The 18814-nt window shown below is 32.9% G+C and overlaps 1 protein-coding gene across 1 annotated transcript in view; it reads right to left on the minus strand.

The window, feature by feature from the left end:
* The window catches only part of LOC110028615 (eukaryotic translation initiation factor 4G-like), a 69251-nt gene that overhangs the window by 48254 nt on the left and 2183 nt on the right, over window positions 1-18814 (minus strand). The gene's annotated exons all lie outside the window — the stretch shown is intronic.

An 18814-nucleotide genomic window follows, 5' to 3' on the forward strand; every position in this document is an offset into this window, starting at 1 on the left:
CCCTCAGGGGAGGAAGTAGTGGGAGCTCTAGAGTGGCAGTGATATCTTCTCAGCCACTCAGCCTGACCACCGAATTAGGAACCAAACACTGGATTAGTCAATGTTCTTTATACACTTGGAAGAGGTTAAAGAATAATATTGCTCCCATTTGACACAAAATAGTGTTGATATATACTTTTAAATGATTTTAATTTCTTTACATTCCATATACTCATTATAAGGGGAATGATACTTTCTTCAATTTGAACTTTTTGTCACAACATCTTAGTTTTAATTTTCATAAATTTACTTTTGAAAGTTTAGCATTTAGTTTAGCTAACTTTGTCTTTCAAATGCATTTTAATTAGCTTTCACTTATTTCTTAATACTCAAACTTTGCACTTTACTTTTTATATTTTAAAATTTTACTTTACATTATAATCTTAAGAACTTTTTCATAAGCATTTCCAATTTCTCTATGGGATCAATATCCAGGACTCCGTTAGAGCCCTTTATTACTTGAGCGATACATATACTCCGTTAGAACCCTTTGTAAGTTCGTTTTTATATATGAAATTTGTGTTTTAGCGTATCATTTTCATGAACTCTGAGTAGTCTTCTTAATCCTTCTCCCTACTTTGAGATACGATTTTGTGAAAAATTAATTTTATTTTATATGGTTCTAAATGTCAATAATTTCTGATGATTTGAACTCTAATCTTCATTTTTTTTTTGATTTGGCCAATTGAAATGTTAAAATGTGTTGAGAAATATATGTTTTGAAAGGGATATGATTTCTACAACATGAGGAGAATCACATTTCATTTCATGGGGGAGTATTTTATCCATGGATTTGGGTGCAAATAAATAAGGAAATATACTTTGTTGGATATAGAATTAGAGATTTTAACGCGACAGATTAAAATCCCCAATTTGGTCCAGTTGATTGGAAACTAATGCGAGATTGTTAGCCCTCAGAAGAGGGAGTAGTGAGAGCTTTGGAGTGGCAATCGGTATCTTCCCAGCCTAACCACAGAATTAGGGACCAAACTCTGGATTAGTGAATGTTCTTTATGCACTCAGAAGTGATTAAAGAGAATTGCTCCTATTTGGCACAAAACTGTTTTTATATATATTTTCAAATGATTTTAATTTCTTCATAATCCATATACTCATTGTAAAGGGGAAGGATGCTTTCTTAAATTTAAACTTTCCATCACAACATCTTAGTTTTAGTTTTCGTAAATTTACTTTTGAAAGTTTAACATTTAGTTTAGTTAACTCTGTCTTTCAACTGCATTTTAATTAGCATTCACTTGTTACTTAATATTCACTTGTTCACTTGTTACTCTATTAGAGCCCTTTATTACTTGAGAGATACGTATAATTGCGTTAATTTTAAAGGGGATTTGGTAGTTTAAAAATTTTTAATAGATAAAACTATTTTCGTTGAAGTTATTTTGTTGGGATTAATTTGCAATTTACTATTGTATCTGTAGTTTGTACTTTGTATTATTGAAAAATATTTTCAAAATTAACACACTAATTCCACCTACATCACATAGTAAACTATAAACTGCTTTCTTAGCTCTTCTCAAACTAAAAACAAGCTAATTTCTTTAGTCCCAAACCCCAAGTATTGAGAGAGAGCTCTTTATTCAGCTTTAGGCTCTGAAGGAGTGGTGGCAATGCTAACAAGTCCTAGATTTTTTAATGCTTTTTCACATTCATTAGACAAAATAAAATTTTTTGGTCGCCTTAAAAGTTATAAAAAAGACAGTGCACTTGGCGTTTGATTTAAGATGATCTAACTTAGGCCCTTAGTTTGGTCGGTCAGCTTTTAACTTTTGTAGTGTTTTAAGGTGACGACATACTGATCAATGTATGCACCATTTCTAGGTTGGCCTTTTTTCCCTCATGGTTTAGGTGATAGATTAAAAATGTCTCTGGATGCTTCAAAGGTGCACTTGAGTAGATTGAGCCTGATATTAAAATTTTCAAGTGTTCCAAAAATTTCCTTTAGATCTTATATAAGTGGCTTGGGTGTTTTTCTTTGTACCATAACATCATTCACATTCACCTCAATATATTTTCCTTTCTATTTTGTGAAGATTACATCCTTCATTCACTAGTAGTTAGAGCCAACATTTTTTAGCCTGAAAGGCATTGCATTATAATATTGTGCTCTTTTGCTAGTGATGAATTTTTTAACTCACTTTTGGTTGAGGTTTAGTCTTTCATTTTTAGTAGCCTAGGGTCTGGCCATAGGACTTTCCTGTTGACTATTCCTAGAGGACTAGAAAGGGAACCCTCATCATTAGAAACTCCAAACCATTCCTTGCTCAACTTGAAGTTCCACATATTGGTCCTAACCTCTAGCACTTAGCAGGTGGGGTCAATATGGGGGAGCTCAATGGAGTCCCCATAGAACTGTTTGGCCTTAGGGTTGACTCTGTGTTGCCTGGAGCTATCTAGAGCTAGTTCACTCACTTGTACTCACTTTCACTTACAACCCTAAACCTAAAAATTTGTTGACTTTGATCCCTTGATCATTGGGAGACTCATGTAAATGGTCCCCTAGACCCACTAGCCCTAGGCTAAGGTTTAGCTAAGACCAGTATATAGAGGACCCAAAGGGGGGTCCCATTGGTCCATGGCTCATATTATGACTCCTATAGGTTGGTTAGCAGCCCAATTTCACCAAAATATCTAACTTAGCCTTTTGCCCCGCAAACCTACCCAAATTACTTAAACAACCCCAAACCCAAAATTTGACTATAATTCCCAATTTCATTCAAATGACCCAAATTTGTTAAAAAATCATTTCAAACTACCCAAATTGCCCAAAACCATCCCAAAATTTTGAAATTACCAAAATACCCCCAACTTTGCCAAAATTATAAAAATAAACTTAGTGGCCCAAACTTTCCCAAAACCTCCAAAATCATCTCAAATGTCTGCAAAACCATTTTGGACTCTTCAATTGAACCGAATTTGACCAATTTGACTTTTTTTACAAAAAACCCCAAATTGCCCTTAAAGGCCCAATTTCCCCAAATTCACCCCAAATGTCCATCAATTTGACCCCAATCTTCCCCAATTTGAATTCTAAACTCAAATTCATCATGATCAAACTCAATTCAAAGCAAATCTAAGTCCAATTGACCCACATTTGAGTCCAATTTCAACCTAGATCAAAAAGCCCTAGTTTGTCCCAAGATCAAAATACCACTCAATTGAACTACCAAATCTTCCCAATTGCCCCAATTATTCATCATAAACTCTTTGAAACATTACTCTTTGAAACATTTAAAACTCTTTGAAACATTTACACACATCAAATTGAACCTTAAATTGGCCTTGATCAAGCTTCAATGTCACTCAATTTCAACCCAAATCCAAAGAGCCCAAAATTTACCCAAAATTTACCATATGCCCAAATTCCACCAAATTGAATGCCCAAACCCCAAAATTGACACACATTTGATGTTGAGAACTCTTCATGATATTACCCTAGCCAATTTTTAACCATTAATTTGGACTTAACCCAACTCTAGCCCAGCCTAAGCCCAATCCTAACCCAACACCCTCAAAATTGACTAAATGCCAAAATCCTTAAAATTGAACCTCCAAATAAATTCAAAATCACTTCAAAACTTCTTTAAACTCCTTGTGACAATCATAAAAACTAAATTGAACCATCAATTGGGCTTAATGTCTTGGCTAGCCTAACCCAAACCCAACTTCAAGCCAATTTGACTCATATTGAACCCATGCACCAAAATTGACTTAGCCATGCCAAGGTGACCAAATTAATGACACAACAACCATTAGATGGACCCCAATGACCAGACTAGACCCACTTAGCCCACCCTAGATGATAGATGAGCCATGAACCAAATGTCCCCTACATCAAGAGATTTGTTTCCTAAATTACTTAAACCAAAGATATTTTTGCCAAAAGCAATCATCAACCCAAATTAATTGTTGTGACAGATTCCCCTAAGGTCCCTGAGCCACCTGAGCACCTCCCATGCCATGGCCAGCCACTCTAGTCACCGGAGGAGCCAAAAATAAGAGTCCTCATGCCTAAATTCAAACTAAAACTCACCCATCTCAGCTGGTCATTTCCAATTGGTTTTAGCACTTTGAAACCCTCCACATAAGCATTATTTAACACCCACTAATTAGCCCTGGAAGCCACCCCAAGCCATTTTATTTAAACCCTCCTCCCATGACCAAAAGAGAGAGAGAGATTGAATTTCCTTGGGGAGGCTCTAACCAAATGCTTTCAAACACTCTCCAAGAACTCCTAAGCCCATTACAACCATTTTCCCCCTCTGGTTCCCACTGTGAGAGCTCAATTTTAAGTTCAAAATTTGTCCTAAAATCATGACAGATATATCTACACTTCCAAATTCCACCAAAATTCAATTAATTGTGCACACACCATCCCTGCAGTGAGAGAAGTTGATTCCCCATAGAAGCCCCATCACAGAGAATCTGTGGAGCCTTGTGACATTTTGATCAACACCTAAAATTGAGCTTGGTAAAAAACATAGCTAGACAATTCACTTGGGCCTAAGACTTCATCTGGAGGTTCATTGGACCCAATACAAGCTACCACAACCATCTGATTGAGGCCTCCTCTCTCAAACAAAGGTATTGAGCTCTAACCCTAACCCGAGCTTATTTTGATTCTCCATGTGTAATGACTCACTTTCATGCTTGATAAGCCATATAGATGTGTTCATCTCAAGTAGATGAAGGTTTAGAAAAAAAACCCCACACAATTTGGTTGAATCTAGATGAAGATTATAAGTTTTTAGTGCGAACGACTCAAGGGTTAGGCCATTTGGGGACGATGAACGAGTGTCATCCGATTGTGTGTTTATTCCATGGACGACTAAGATCGCGTTGGACGAGCAGATGGAGTGAAAAGGCGGGTCGTGTGGTAGCTGAGCTGAATGGCTGCGTCAAATGGCGGAGCGCTGCGTGTTAGCTTGAAGCTGTCGTAGGATGAGGTGGCACCACATGTTTAAGTAGAAAAATATGGATTTTTTTCATTTAATGGAGTGTCTGATCTTTAAAAATTCATATCTTTCTCTAGAAAAATCATAAAAATAAAAAAAATATATCCTCTTGCTCAGTGAACAGAGGAGAATAATGTGGACTAAAAATAAAAATTATTTGCCAAGTATATTATTTTTAATTAGTTAATTAACCTCAGAGGTATTTTAATTCATTATGTTTAAATACTAACCACCATAGTATGAAATTTTTATGGTTGGTTCCTCCTGACATAGGGCATCTTCTCTGATTTTTTCAAAGTCAAAGAGAATCCCTGTGATTCTGACCCTAATTTTCAAGCCTAAGTGGCCATTTTGGCTTTATTTAATCATATAAATTAAAATATCCCTAAAAAAATTAAGGGTTTAGTTTTGTTAGGTTTCTTGTGGTGAGAGGAACTTATGAAAAATATTGTGATAATTTGAATAATTTTGTATATTTCTACTGTTAATTAAATATTTTTACCTTGTATTAACTTATTTAAATTAAATATAAATAAAAAATTATCAAAATCAATTTCACATTGTTCATAAAAATCATTTCAACTAACTGTAAAAATTTCAAATTTATTTAAGTTGATTTTGCCATTAAAGTGGATTTTGTAAGTAAAAATAGTATTTTTGCACAAAATAAATTATATTAAATTAAATAAGCTTAAAAAATTTATGAAAAATAGTTTTCTGAGTTCCTTGTGATGAGGGGAATTTAATAAAAATAAAAGCTATTTTTGTAAAATTATTTTATTTTTAAATTATATTTTGAATTAAAAATAATAATAAATTTTCAAAAATATAAAGAATAGTTAAAAAAGTGTGCAATTGTTTCCTGGTCATTTGGGACCCCTTAAGATATTTTTCCTAATTTTTTAAAATAAAAAATAAATTTCTAAATGCCTAAAATGTATTTTCCTTATTTTCTCACTAAAATAATTATAATAAATTAAATATAAATCATAAAAATATAAAATTTATTCCTCTGATTTTCTTGAACTCATGAGGGTTTAATAAAAAATTAAAAGAAATTTTTGAAGATTAAACCATATTTTTGTGTTTAAATAAACATTAAAAATGATCGTTAAATAATTATAATAATTACAATATTATTTAAAAAATCATAAAATTTTGTCTAAGTATTCTTCTGACATATGAAAACCTCCAATAATGTTCCCATAAATTAAAACTTCATTTTGATTAATTAAATAAATTAACATTGAAAAATCCTATTTTTGAGTTAAAATAGTTATTTAAATTAAATCAAATTTTGAAAAATCATACTTTCCTCTATGATATTTTAATTAATCCATGGATAGGATACTCAAATATTTTCATGGCCATTTGAATTTTTCTTGAAGGATTATAAGGTGAGGAGTCTTAAGAGCAGTGCGGTAATTCTAGATTTTGGTGCCTTAATCAAAATTTAGGATTAACCAAAGGAAAAATGGGTAATTCTTTGTCCTAATAAAAATGTTTGGATGATTGAAACATGATCGGATCAAAAGGTAGAATCTCACTTACCACTTTTTCACAATATCAACAAAAATAATAATTTCCCTAATCATCATGACTTTAAGTCAATTATGATCAAATGATTCTTAAGTGATAAGCTAGAAAGATGATGATTTACTTATCTTAAGCCTAAAATTGATGATGATGTGATCTTTCAATAAAAATATATGTCACTTAAACAAAAATTTTAACCATCAGCAATTTGCCCCATTATGATTGTTAAGGGCTCATGATCTTTCAATAAGAATATATGTCACTTAAACAAAAATTTTAACCATCACCAATTTGCCCCATTATGATTGTTAAGGGCTCAGACCTAGGCTCGATGTATAAATTGAGTTGAATGGATTTAAAAGATAATACGATTGGGGATTAACACCTTTTAAGCACTCCGATCTCATTTGTGATGAGCACCAAATCTTTAATGACTTGAGCTTTTCTTAGGGGCATTCATCCATATAATCTTTAAAGTAAAGTATCAAATTGATTAAGTATCCTATCCTTAGGATAATTAAATTATCTAGCTTCACTGGGCAACGAGGTAGTCACACTCTAACCTTGGATGATTAATGGAACAATATGATTAAGTTCTAAATGAAATCAAAATAATTCAAAAGATACTCGAAGTAATCAAATTGATTAAGTATCCTATCCTTAGGATAATTAAATTATCTAGCTTCACTGGGCAACGAGGTAGTCACACTCTAACCTTGGATGATTAATGGAACAATATGATTAAGTTCTAAATGAAATCAAAATAATTCAAAGGATACTCGAAGTAGTTCAGGGTCATTCCCCGAACACTTTAAAATCTTTTGGATATTTTGAAGGTCAAATTGGCAAATTTAACTTGTTATATTTTGTTCTAAAAATCATCCACTAAAATATTTTGAGGCTCAATAAAGTCATAACTTGGGGTTTGGTAGTCATACCTTCATCTACTCCTTCAATTTAAATCTTTGCAAGATTATATATATACGTTGCCAAAGTTAACCTTTCAGGTGGAGGAATTAAAAGAATCAGCAGACACACTTTTAAATTATTGCATTTACTTTTCTGTACTTCTTATCTAGAACTTGCATGTTAAACAACAAAGGTACCCTTCATGCAAAAACCAAAACTGTTAGGATAGCCGCACAACCAAAACCAAAAATTTAAAAATTAAATAAGATAAAATCCACCGCCACAACATTCAAAATATAAGACAACTTAAAATTTAATCACAAATATCAAAAAATAAAAATTGCACCAAAATTAAAACGTCTCTGTCAGATGAACGGGAACCCCTCGGAGGAGGTAACCTAAAGTTGCTATCGAGACTTCCCACGGTCTAAATGAAAGTATGGAACTTATTAAGTTGAGTTTAGTAAATTTATTTGGACTAAGTGAATCTGAAAGAAAATAGTGGTGTCGGAACTAGGGAATAGTAGGACTCTAATCAACTTTAACATGCCCCCATAAAATTTAAAGAACTTCAACCATAGGGCCACCTGATTTGACATTATAACTTGACACACTAGAAAACTCAAACTAATTGCGGCAAGGAGCTTGGAGCTAGCATTTTGGGCAGCACGGCCATCTTTAACAACAAAGCATATCTACATCAGCTAAACCATTCTTTAGAATTAAACAACCAAGCCATAGAATTCAATGTTGTCCTCTTAATACGACATAAATCATCAACTTATCTTTATGCTTTTGTATAGTTGTACTACACAATATAAGTCCTAACCTGTTTTAGGATTTCGAGGTTGTCGTTCATCAAGACCTAAATCCTCACATCTTTCAAGCTATTTGTGTAATCATCTCGCATGAATGTAAGCCACAACTAATAAAATTGGCAAGATGCAACATTTAAATATTTCTCCTCTAAATTGAAGCCAAACCATAGGATAGCTTCGGAAATCACCGAGGTTCTCCTCAGGATTTGTGATATCCCCTAGTTCTTCTTCCTTTATATTCAAAAAATATATGCTCTAAATTTGAGTCATTCTCCTTTCACACATTTTTTTCGATCTTGTTGAAAATTCCTACTCCTTTGAACTTCTTGAAGATATTGTCCCCTGATTTTTATCGAGAATTTCTTATGTGACTTCGGTTTTCTAAGATATATATAACTACAGTGGCTTGCCCTTAAAGGAAGTTTTTTCGAACCTAGCTTAATATAAACCCTATTTAATTTTTCATATTAAATAGGAGAACTTGTTGGCTTATAAAAAAAATGATTTTCGCATACCATATAGATTTCATATGTTTTTTAGTTTATTAAGTTTATTTGATCGAGCTTTATTTGATCGAGCCTCACCCTCAAGTCTTGCATTTACTTTCGAGATAAACACATAGCTTGAGGTGTGGTGCTCTTTCATTTAAACTATGAAAGATATGGAATCAGCTTGATTTCATATATTTTTAAACTTAAATATATATGTAAATTAAATGTCCCTTTGAAGCGAGCGACGGGATTTTGATTCTGGCGACCAATAGCTTCCAACGGGCAAATTGGTTTTTTCTTTGTCAGACTGATGCATTTTGATTTGGTGGTAACTGAAGAATGCATCAAAGATACTCATCATGGAATCTCCTACTGTTGAATTCATGAGCACATTGATCGGAGGCAAGGAATGGATGTACTTCAAGCAAGCGGTGTCCAAGTTCGTGTAGTCCATGCACATTCTCCATTTATAATTTGACTTATGCACCATGACTTTATTGGACACCCATGTTGGGCACTAGACCTCTTAGAATATGCTAGCTCCCATTAGCTTCTGAACCTCCTCTTGAATTGGCTCAACTAGAGTGATGTTTGATGACCTCATCTTTTATTTTATCAATTGGGCTGGTTGAGTAATGTTGAGGCAGTGACACACAACATTGATCAGTGTCCAATACTTCTTGGTAGCAGACTAGGTGAAGAAGAATCACTAATTTTGGAGGGTTTCAATCTACAGATCGTTTGACCTTGCATCAAAATCATCACTTATTTAAAAAAATTACCATCCTTGCCCTCAGGCATCGAAACCTAATGGGTGATCTCCCTAGTTTTGAGACCCCCTGAATACATATTACTAAGCTTGAGTGAATCTTGCTTGATGCATCCGACCATCTAATGGTAAAAATTGCTAGACTACTCGACATTATCTTAAACAGATACTACCTCACCATCATATGAGTATTCCACTGTTACATTAAAAACTTAAGTTGATGTCCTTGAAGGAGTTGAGCATGGGATGGTTAAAGATACCATTGTGAGTGGCGAGTCAACCACTAAAATGTCCTCCATGTTAGTAAATTGTTTATCACACTCTCTCTAACTGACCGACATAGTAATGGTTCCAAGGGCTTCCTTTCTCTTGCCCGAAAATCATAGAGTGGGCCCATTACTATTTTGACCTCATTTTTGATGGGGTCAAATTGTCCTCTTTAGAAGCCTAGAATCTAGTGCTAGGACTTTCTTATGGACTATCTTAGAGGACTAGTAAAGGAAATCCATACCCCACATAGAAATTCAAAGAAATTTTTTACTCCTCTTATGAAGTCCCACCTAAGTGGTCATAAGCCCCCAAATATCATTTTGGGATGGCTAAACCAACATGTGGAGACTCAAGTGTGAGTACCTATAGGTTCAACCAAGCCTTGGGACAACCCTGAGTGACTCAGGCTTGGTCTCACCCACACCTACACACACTCAAACCCATCAAATTCCCGACATACCCCAAAACCCTAAGATCACATACACTGGACCTACCTCATTAACTCCTCGAGAACTCACATAGGTGGTCCCAAGCCCTTAGCTTTTGGTTAAGATGGCTAAGAACAACATGTGGAGACTCAAAAATGATTTATCTTTTGGTGTCTTATGCTCTCAAGATGGCTTTTCATGACATGCATGATCACTATGCCCATTTTTTCCTCATATTACCTAATTTGCAAATTCCCCCAAATTTTGCATGATCACTATGCCCATTTTTTCCTCATATTACATAATTTGCAAATTCCCCCTAAATTTCCCAAAATACCCAATTTAACCCAAAATTCAAGCCCTCCAAATTCAAATTCAATTTCACCAAACACCAAATTAAAACCCAAATTTCAATTCCAAACCCAAAATCCCCAATTTTTAGCCAAAATGTCCAAATCCATACCAAAATTCCACCAAGTCCAAAAATTCACCAAATTTGGCATACACATCAATTCAAATATACCTAACCCAAAATCAATTTTGTATAAAAATTCCAAAGCCCTTCAAGCCCAAAATCAATTTTCCTTAAGCCATCCTAAAATCCCAAATTAATCCCTTAATGACAAAATTAAAAGCCCATAAATTTAGCCCAATTTCAATTACAATTGAAGCCCACATGCAAATTTTTCTTTTCAGCATTCTTTTAATAAAAAACCATACACCTTAGCCACACATCATACATCCATGCTTAACCCCATCTAATTTTGGTTCCATGACATTCCCCCACCAAATCTTGAAAGTCCACAAATTTCCTCTTCATGAAAATTATCCATGGCCTCATGCATGTCATGTAACCACTCATGGGGTTCATCCATGAGCATCACATGGCTCATGCACCCCAAAGTGGCAAAAGGAGGACCTTCTTTCACCTCCCACCATAGTGACTTAACCAAAATCATAATCCCACCAAGTGCATATTTACCATGCCAAATCAATCACCCAAGCCCCTAGAAGTTGACCCAGCAACTCCAGCCACCTTGGACATGACCCCAAGCCATTTCCATGGGGTTGAAGCCATGTTTAACCCAAACTAACCCAAACCCATTCTCCACTTTGGAAAAATTGCAATTACCAATGCTTGGACTAAACTGACTTCACAACTCCCTAATTCTGACCTCCCACAGTGTGGACCCCCTCTAGCCGTTAGGAAACACCAAGCCCGAGAGAGCCCCCATAGACAAAAGCTAAAATTGGAACTCCCTAATGTGACTCACACCCATTTGATTGTTGCCCTCTTCTTTCCTCCACCTAAGCACCATTTTGGCCACCCTGACTTGCTTTATTGGTAGTCAATCATCTGCCACTTAAAACAAATTGGTGCTTAGGTTTTAGGAAATTTTAGTAGGTGTACCTAGATTAGAGGACCACTTGAAACAAATTTTGTGAATTTTTTAATTATATTTTAATTTTTATAATTTTTAGTTTGTTTTAAGAGATAAATAAGTATAAAATACATTTTATTTTTAAAAAATCATTTTTTATATTTTCATAAGTCTCTTTGACTTCGAACAACGCTTAGAATTTTTTTTTATATTTTAATGATTTTTATTTCTAGTTTTATAACTATTTTATTTAAAATACATTGTTACATATTTAAAAATTTATAAAATACTTTTTAAGTGATTTTCTGTTACTAGGAAATAATTTCTGATTTTTTTAGGTACACTTATATTTTTGTGATTTTTAGTTATTTTTAAATTGAAAAATACCTCAAAATATGACCTTTAATTTTGTGTTGAATTTTTTTTTTCCTAGGTTTCTCTGATCTTAAGGAATCATTCAAACAAATTTTCACAATTTTTTTAATTTTTTTTAATTTATATAATTATTTAAAGCCAAAATTCCTATTTACTTACAAAATATAGTTTTACATTAAAAGTAATTTTTTGACTCTAAAATAAATTTAAAAATCATTTTAGTTTTTAAACAGCATTAGGGACCTCCTCAGATTTTTCTATGGTCAAAGGGCATGCCAATGATCAAAAGCCTTAATTTTGTAGGACTTTTAGTATTATCTTAACTAAAAAATTATAAAAAAATAAAATGACAGTCAGAAAAAATATAAAATCAAGTTTGGTACGTTCATTATGGTTAGAGAACCTTAGGAAAAATAAAAAAGTTAATTTAATGGTTCAAAATTCATTTTTTTCATTTAAGACCAATAAAAATGATTTAAAAAATTAGAAAATTAAAAAGTAACTGAAAGAAATAATAAGAATATAAAAAAATGAAGAAAAAGACTTTCTAAAGTCTCTTTAAGAATTTTAGAGTCAAAAAATTACTTTTAATGTAAAACTATATTTTCTAAGTAAATAGAAATTTTTGTTTGAAATAATTATATAAATTAAAAGTGACATCCTGCCTTTATGAAATTCTAATGTTGATAATCTCAAAATTCTTACCCAAATTTTTGAGTCATATCTCATGAAAGTGCACTTAACAATTTTTTAATCAAGTTTACCCATGGACTCTATATCAATATGCACATAAATAGACTAACCAAATACCTTCTAGTAAGATATATTTACATCTTTGTCACTCCATGCTTCTTCAAATAAGCATTCCTATAAAGGTACTTACAAACCACGATTGACTAGATACACCGTAGTGTTCACTACTACTCAAGATTGTCTTGACAATCCTGCATACAACCTGAAACATTAACACACTATGTGATGGTTATATTCATACGCTCAGTCACACCATTCTACTGTGGTGTGTTTGATCCCTGCGAGAGTAAGATTTGTATGATCCTTTCTGATGAGCAGTAATTTTGAACTTTTGAACACGATACTCATCCCTATTATTTGATAAGAGACGCTTCATTCTAAAGCAAGTTGCAACTTTTCACAGTCATTCACTTCTTAAACACTCAAATACATCAAATTTATGTTTTAAGAAATAAATACATGCTTTTCTTGTGTGATCGTTAATGAAAGTGATAAAGTAGTAAGAACCTCCAATAGATTGGACATGGATAGAACCCCATACATCAATATGCACTAACTTCAACTTATTTGACTTCACCATTGACCTACGTTTGGAAAAAGAAACATTCTTTTACTTGAAACATATGCAATCTTCACAGAAATCTAAATCTATAGATTTTAGACCCTGAATTTTATTCTTTCAAAGTATGGACTTCATATATTTCTCACTCAAATGGCCAAGCATGTAGTGTTAAAGACTTGCATCAACTTTGATTTCAGCCACATATATGGATTTTTTCATATCATTAATCAAGTAAAAAATTGCCTTCAATGTTGCCCCGAGCCATCACCATTGCTCCTTAGTCACCTTAAATGAACCACCTGTGACAGTAATTGCGTACCCTAACATTGTTAGCTGGCTCACTAAGATCATATTTCTTTTCAAAGTTAGAACATGTTTAACTTTCCTGAGCACCTAAACTATTCCATTTAGCAACTTGATATCAATATCACCATTTCCTATGATACTGTGAGCCTTTTATCTCTCAATAAACCATCCATAAGTCACTATGAGTATAGATTTTAAACATCTCTTTGTTGGTATCAAGTTTCATGAAAGGAAGAATTTGAATCTATAATCAAAGATTTAGTACTATCTAATGATAACAGCAGAGTGAAACCTTGAATTCTTCCTATAGATATATTTGTAGAGAGAGTTCTTTGATTGCCTCCACCACCAGCCTTCCTCGGAACTATACAGTCCTTCTTGAAATGACTATTTTTCTTACAACTCTAGCATTCTCCTCTATCATTTCCTTTGTTTGACCTGAATTTTTTTCTTCTGAACTTAAATCTATCCCTCTATCTATGTTCATGTCCAATTTTTTTCCTCTATATTCAACATCTAGTGCAGAACATAAAGATTCACCACTTGTTGTCTTCTTGTAAACTTCTTCGTTCAGCACTAACCTCACAATGTCATTGAAGTGCAACTTCATATTACCAGAAAGTTACTCACAGTCGTGACCAATCCATCCCAATTGTCCAGTAATAAAGATAAAATTAATAATTCCCTAACTTCATCATCAAACTTGATGCCCACTTAACACAACAAATTAATCACCGTGTTAAAATTGATCAAGTGTTCAACCACTGTACTCCCTTCCATCTCATATTAAATAATCTCTTTATTGAAAAAAAAAACTTATTTGAAGTGGAATATTTTTCATTCATCCTTATCGGTGTCACCATGACATACACTATAGTTATCTCATTTACTCTATCAAATGTAAAAGAAAAGGAAAATAAGGACGGATCAAAGTTGCGGTTATTCGATCCAGCACATCAAATCTTCTAGAGTTATTGATTTAATCTTCTTGGTGATTCCTTATAGTAACAAGTATATTTTTTCTTTTTGATACAAAAAATCATTCACTTGCATTCTCCATAACACAATTTAATCAAATGAACTTCTCCATCATGTACATTGCTTCATCAGCCATTACCCCCACTTGAATCAAAACTCTTCAAAGAAGAAACCTCTCCCTATCACACCACTTATCAGGATAGAAACTAGGGTTTGGATTGATTAAAAATCAAAACAACACAGTGAAAAAATAACACTAATTTGAGTTATCAAAAATAATAAATTCAATAGAAACGGACAACAACAAAAAATTAGTTAAATAATACACAAAAGTTTAACATAGAATAACCTGAGAACAAGAAAAAAATAAGGGAGCAGCATTAGACTAAAAATCCACTATGAAAAGAAGAAAGTACATATTAAACCAGTCTAATTTTTCCCTCTATACCACGAGAACTTACAATAATTATGGATGCCCCTCTCTCCATGATAAGAGAGAAAACACAGAAATCCTCCACCTTGACTCTTTTATGCTCCACAAGAAAGCCAGGTCAAGAAAATACCACACGCGAGAGAATATCCACCGCTCTAAATCAATGAATTGAAGTCCCCATAATGGAGAAACTATCTCAAAGTAGCCACACTGAAACCCATCGTAAAAAACCCATTGTAATTATTCCTAATGTTTGATGCCCAAATATAGAACAAACGAAACACCAATGTAGCTATGCATGCCAGTTTTGATATAAGCACGATGTGACTGCAATCTCCACACTTAACAATATCTATTATGTAACTAGATTGTCATTATGTTAAATGCTTTTATACAATCACCTAATTCACACACACACAAATCTCCTCTTTCACCTCAAGCACCTTGGATATAGTGCAACAATTTGTAAGAGCTAGAAAGATTCCCTTTCATTTTTATAACAACATTTAAATGATATTTTCTCAATAGTTGCACTTAAGATAAATATATGGCTTGTCAATCCCTCTAATTTCAACTTAAACACTATTCCTTCACACTAAGTTCATTATATATTATGATATTTTTTATTATCATAGAATTAGATGTTGACATGAAAAAAACGAATAAAATTATTTTTATGAGTAAATTTCAAATTTTCAATATTTGAGATGTTCATGAAAAAATATATTCTATATGAGATAAAGTAACAAACATTATTAAACAAACGCCAAAATATGAAATTGGAGAATCAAAAAAGAAGGTTTTTATAATTAAAAATAGTTGATAGTCAAATAATAATGTGTAAGAAAAGAAAAAATATAAAAAAGTTAAAATAGTTAGTTTAAATGTAAAAGCTTAGAGAACTGGGGAAAAAATTAGGTGGCATGTAAAGAGTTAAAGAAAACAATTTCTGATGCTAAAAATTCTGCTTTTAGTGATCTTTATAATACATTAGATACTAAAGAGAGTGAAAAATATATGTATAAACTAGTCAAATAAAAATAAAAGAAAAGTTAAGCCTTAACTCAAGTAAAGTGTATTAAATATAAAAATAAAAACAAAAGTTAAGCCTTAACTCAAGTAAAGTGTATTAAACATAAAAATAAAAACGTAATTTTCTTAGAAAAGATATTCAACATAGGTGGGTTAGCTATTTTGATAAAAATTTCAATAAAATTTCTGAAATTATGATCAACCTTAGTAATCTTAATATCATTAATAATAATAAAATAATATATTTTTACTTAAGGCTTTAAAGAAAATTAATGGTGGAAAATTAATAAGACATGAGCATATCCTGATTGAATTATGGAAATATTTTGGAGATTTGGGAGTTTATTGGCTTACTAAATTCTTTAATATTATTTTAAAAGCTAAAACGATGTTTGGGTCGAGGAAGAGTATTTTGCTCCTCATTCTTAAGAATAAAGGGGATGCACAAGAGTATGCAATTTATAGAGGAATTAAGTTGATGTGTCATACTTTAAAATCATGGGAGAGAGTAATAGAACATAAGCTAAGATGAGTTTCTAAGATTTCTCATAATCAATTTGGATTTATGTCGGACAGGTTTACTATGAAAACTATACATTTATTGATAAGTTTGATGGAGAAATACAAAGAGAATGAAGAGGATCTAAAAATGATTTTTATTGATTTATAAAAAAGCTTACAATAAGGTTCCAAGAAAATCCTTTGGAGTGTTCTAGAGAAGAAAAGTTTAATATGACTTATATTCATGTCATTAAAGATATGTATATTATAACTGTTACTTGTGCTCGAACAAAAGAAGGATTGACAACATATTTTTATATTTTTGTTGGATTACATCAGGGATCGGCTTTAAGCCCGTATCTTTTTTGCTTTAGTTATGGATGTTCTTAGAGGACATTTACAAGAGGATGTACCTCGATGTATACTTTTCGCTGATGATATCCTCCTCATGGAAAAAACTAGTGAAAACTTCAAGAAAAACTTGAATTATGGAGGGCTATAGTGAAGTCTATAAGCCTTCTTTCGAGTAGAACAAAAACTGAATATATGAAATGTAAATTTATTAGTAGTAGCACTAGTTGTAGAGTTGTAACTAACATGCCTAAAATATGTTGCTTTTATTTATATATTTAATGTATGTTTTTAATGATATTGCGCTTTAATGAAAGGAATTTTACTTGTTTTTCGTTGTAGGCACACTAAATGGAGTAAATGGAGCAAATTAGGGTCAAATGATACAAAAAGGACAATGTTGATATGGCGCCTAGGCGCCAGAATCTAGCACCTAGGTGCCGTGACGGTTATCTATAAGATGCATTGAATTTAAAAGAATTTTGAAGAGGAATATGAAGAGTCTCTTGGGGATTTTAAGAGATCTATTTAAAGAGACTTCAAAAGATTCAAAAAAGAAACTTTTGAGAGGAAGAAAAAGGAATCTATTGTAGAGAAGTGGATTCTTTCTAGAGAGGAGAAAGCCTTGAAGACTTGCTGTGATTTGGAGGAGAAGAGGAAAAGTAAGAGATATCTTCTTCACTACAAATTCCAAGTAAGTTTGGAGTGAATTGTAAGGAGAGTGAGTGATTCAAAGGAACTTGAAGGATTGCTTTAGAAGGATTTTAAGATAAGCTGTGTATTTTGTTTATTTTACTTTGTCTTATCTTGCAAACTTTTATTTATCTAAAAATCCATGTTTTGTTGTTTTTTCCCCATGAGATCTGAATAGTTACCTTTGCCTTTTTCCATGCAATAAGGAATAATTTTGTGTAGGAATGTAGTTTAGTAGGAATGCTTTTAAAACTCCATAAACTGTGATGATTCAAACTCTATGCTTCATTTACTTGTCAATTTGACCAATTGATTTGTTAAAATTTGTTGTAAAATGTAGCGACCTATTATTATGGGCTATGTTCCAACATAGTATGAATCACATTTAGCTTCATGGATGAGAAGGTAGTCCTCAAGGTTAACTGCAAATAAAAAGAGAAATAAGTTTTGATGGGCGTAAAATTGAAGATTTTAGAGTGACAGACTAAAATCCCCATTTTTTTCCAGATGTTTGAAAATTAAAGCAAGATGTTAGCCCTCAGGGGAGGAGAAGTGGGAACTCTAGAGTGAGAGCTCGTATTTTTCCAGCCTAACCACGGGTTTAGGGACCTGTCCATAGAGTAGCCAATGTTCTTTATACACTTCACTGAGGATAAAGAATAAAATTTCTCCTATTTGACACAATACCATAGTTATATTTTAAAATTATTTTCCTACACTAATTATAAACTCAATGCAAGGGTGACCAAAGGAAAATAAGTTGAGATTTTCATACCTATTTTATACTGTTTTTTATGATATTGCACTTTAAAGAAAGGTATTTTTGATATTTTGTTGCAGGAATAATGAATTAGGGTCATTGGAGAAAAAAGATACAAAAAAGAACGAATTTAGAGCGAAAAGGACCAAAATGTGAAGATTTGAACTAGGCCGCCGACAGCGCCCTCGACCCCGCCGACGGCGAGTTTTTTAGTTTTTCCCGAGACTACAGGACAAAATTCTTCAGAAGCCCGCCGACGGCGCCCTCAAGGCCACTGACGGCGAGATTGATGGTTATGCCTACTCAAGCTTTGGATAAGGCCAAATTTTGAAGGGATGCTTAGACAACTCTTGGGAAAGCTCATCCACAACTTTAAAAGAACATTTTGGCCGAAAATTGAAAGAGAGGAGAGGAGGTGGTGAGATTCTAGAGGCCTTGGAGGTTAGAGAGGTTCC

The sequence above is a fragment of the Phalaenopsis equestris genome, unplaced genomic scaffold (genome assembly GCF_001263595.1).
Source record: "Phalaenopsis equestris unplaced genomic scaffold, ASM126359v1 Scaffold000517, whole genome shotgun sequence".
In the NCBI taxonomy this organism is placed as follows: domain Eukaryota; kingdom Viridiplantae; phylum Streptophyta; class Magnoliopsida; order Asparagales; family Orchidaceae; genus Phalaenopsis; species Phalaenopsis equestris.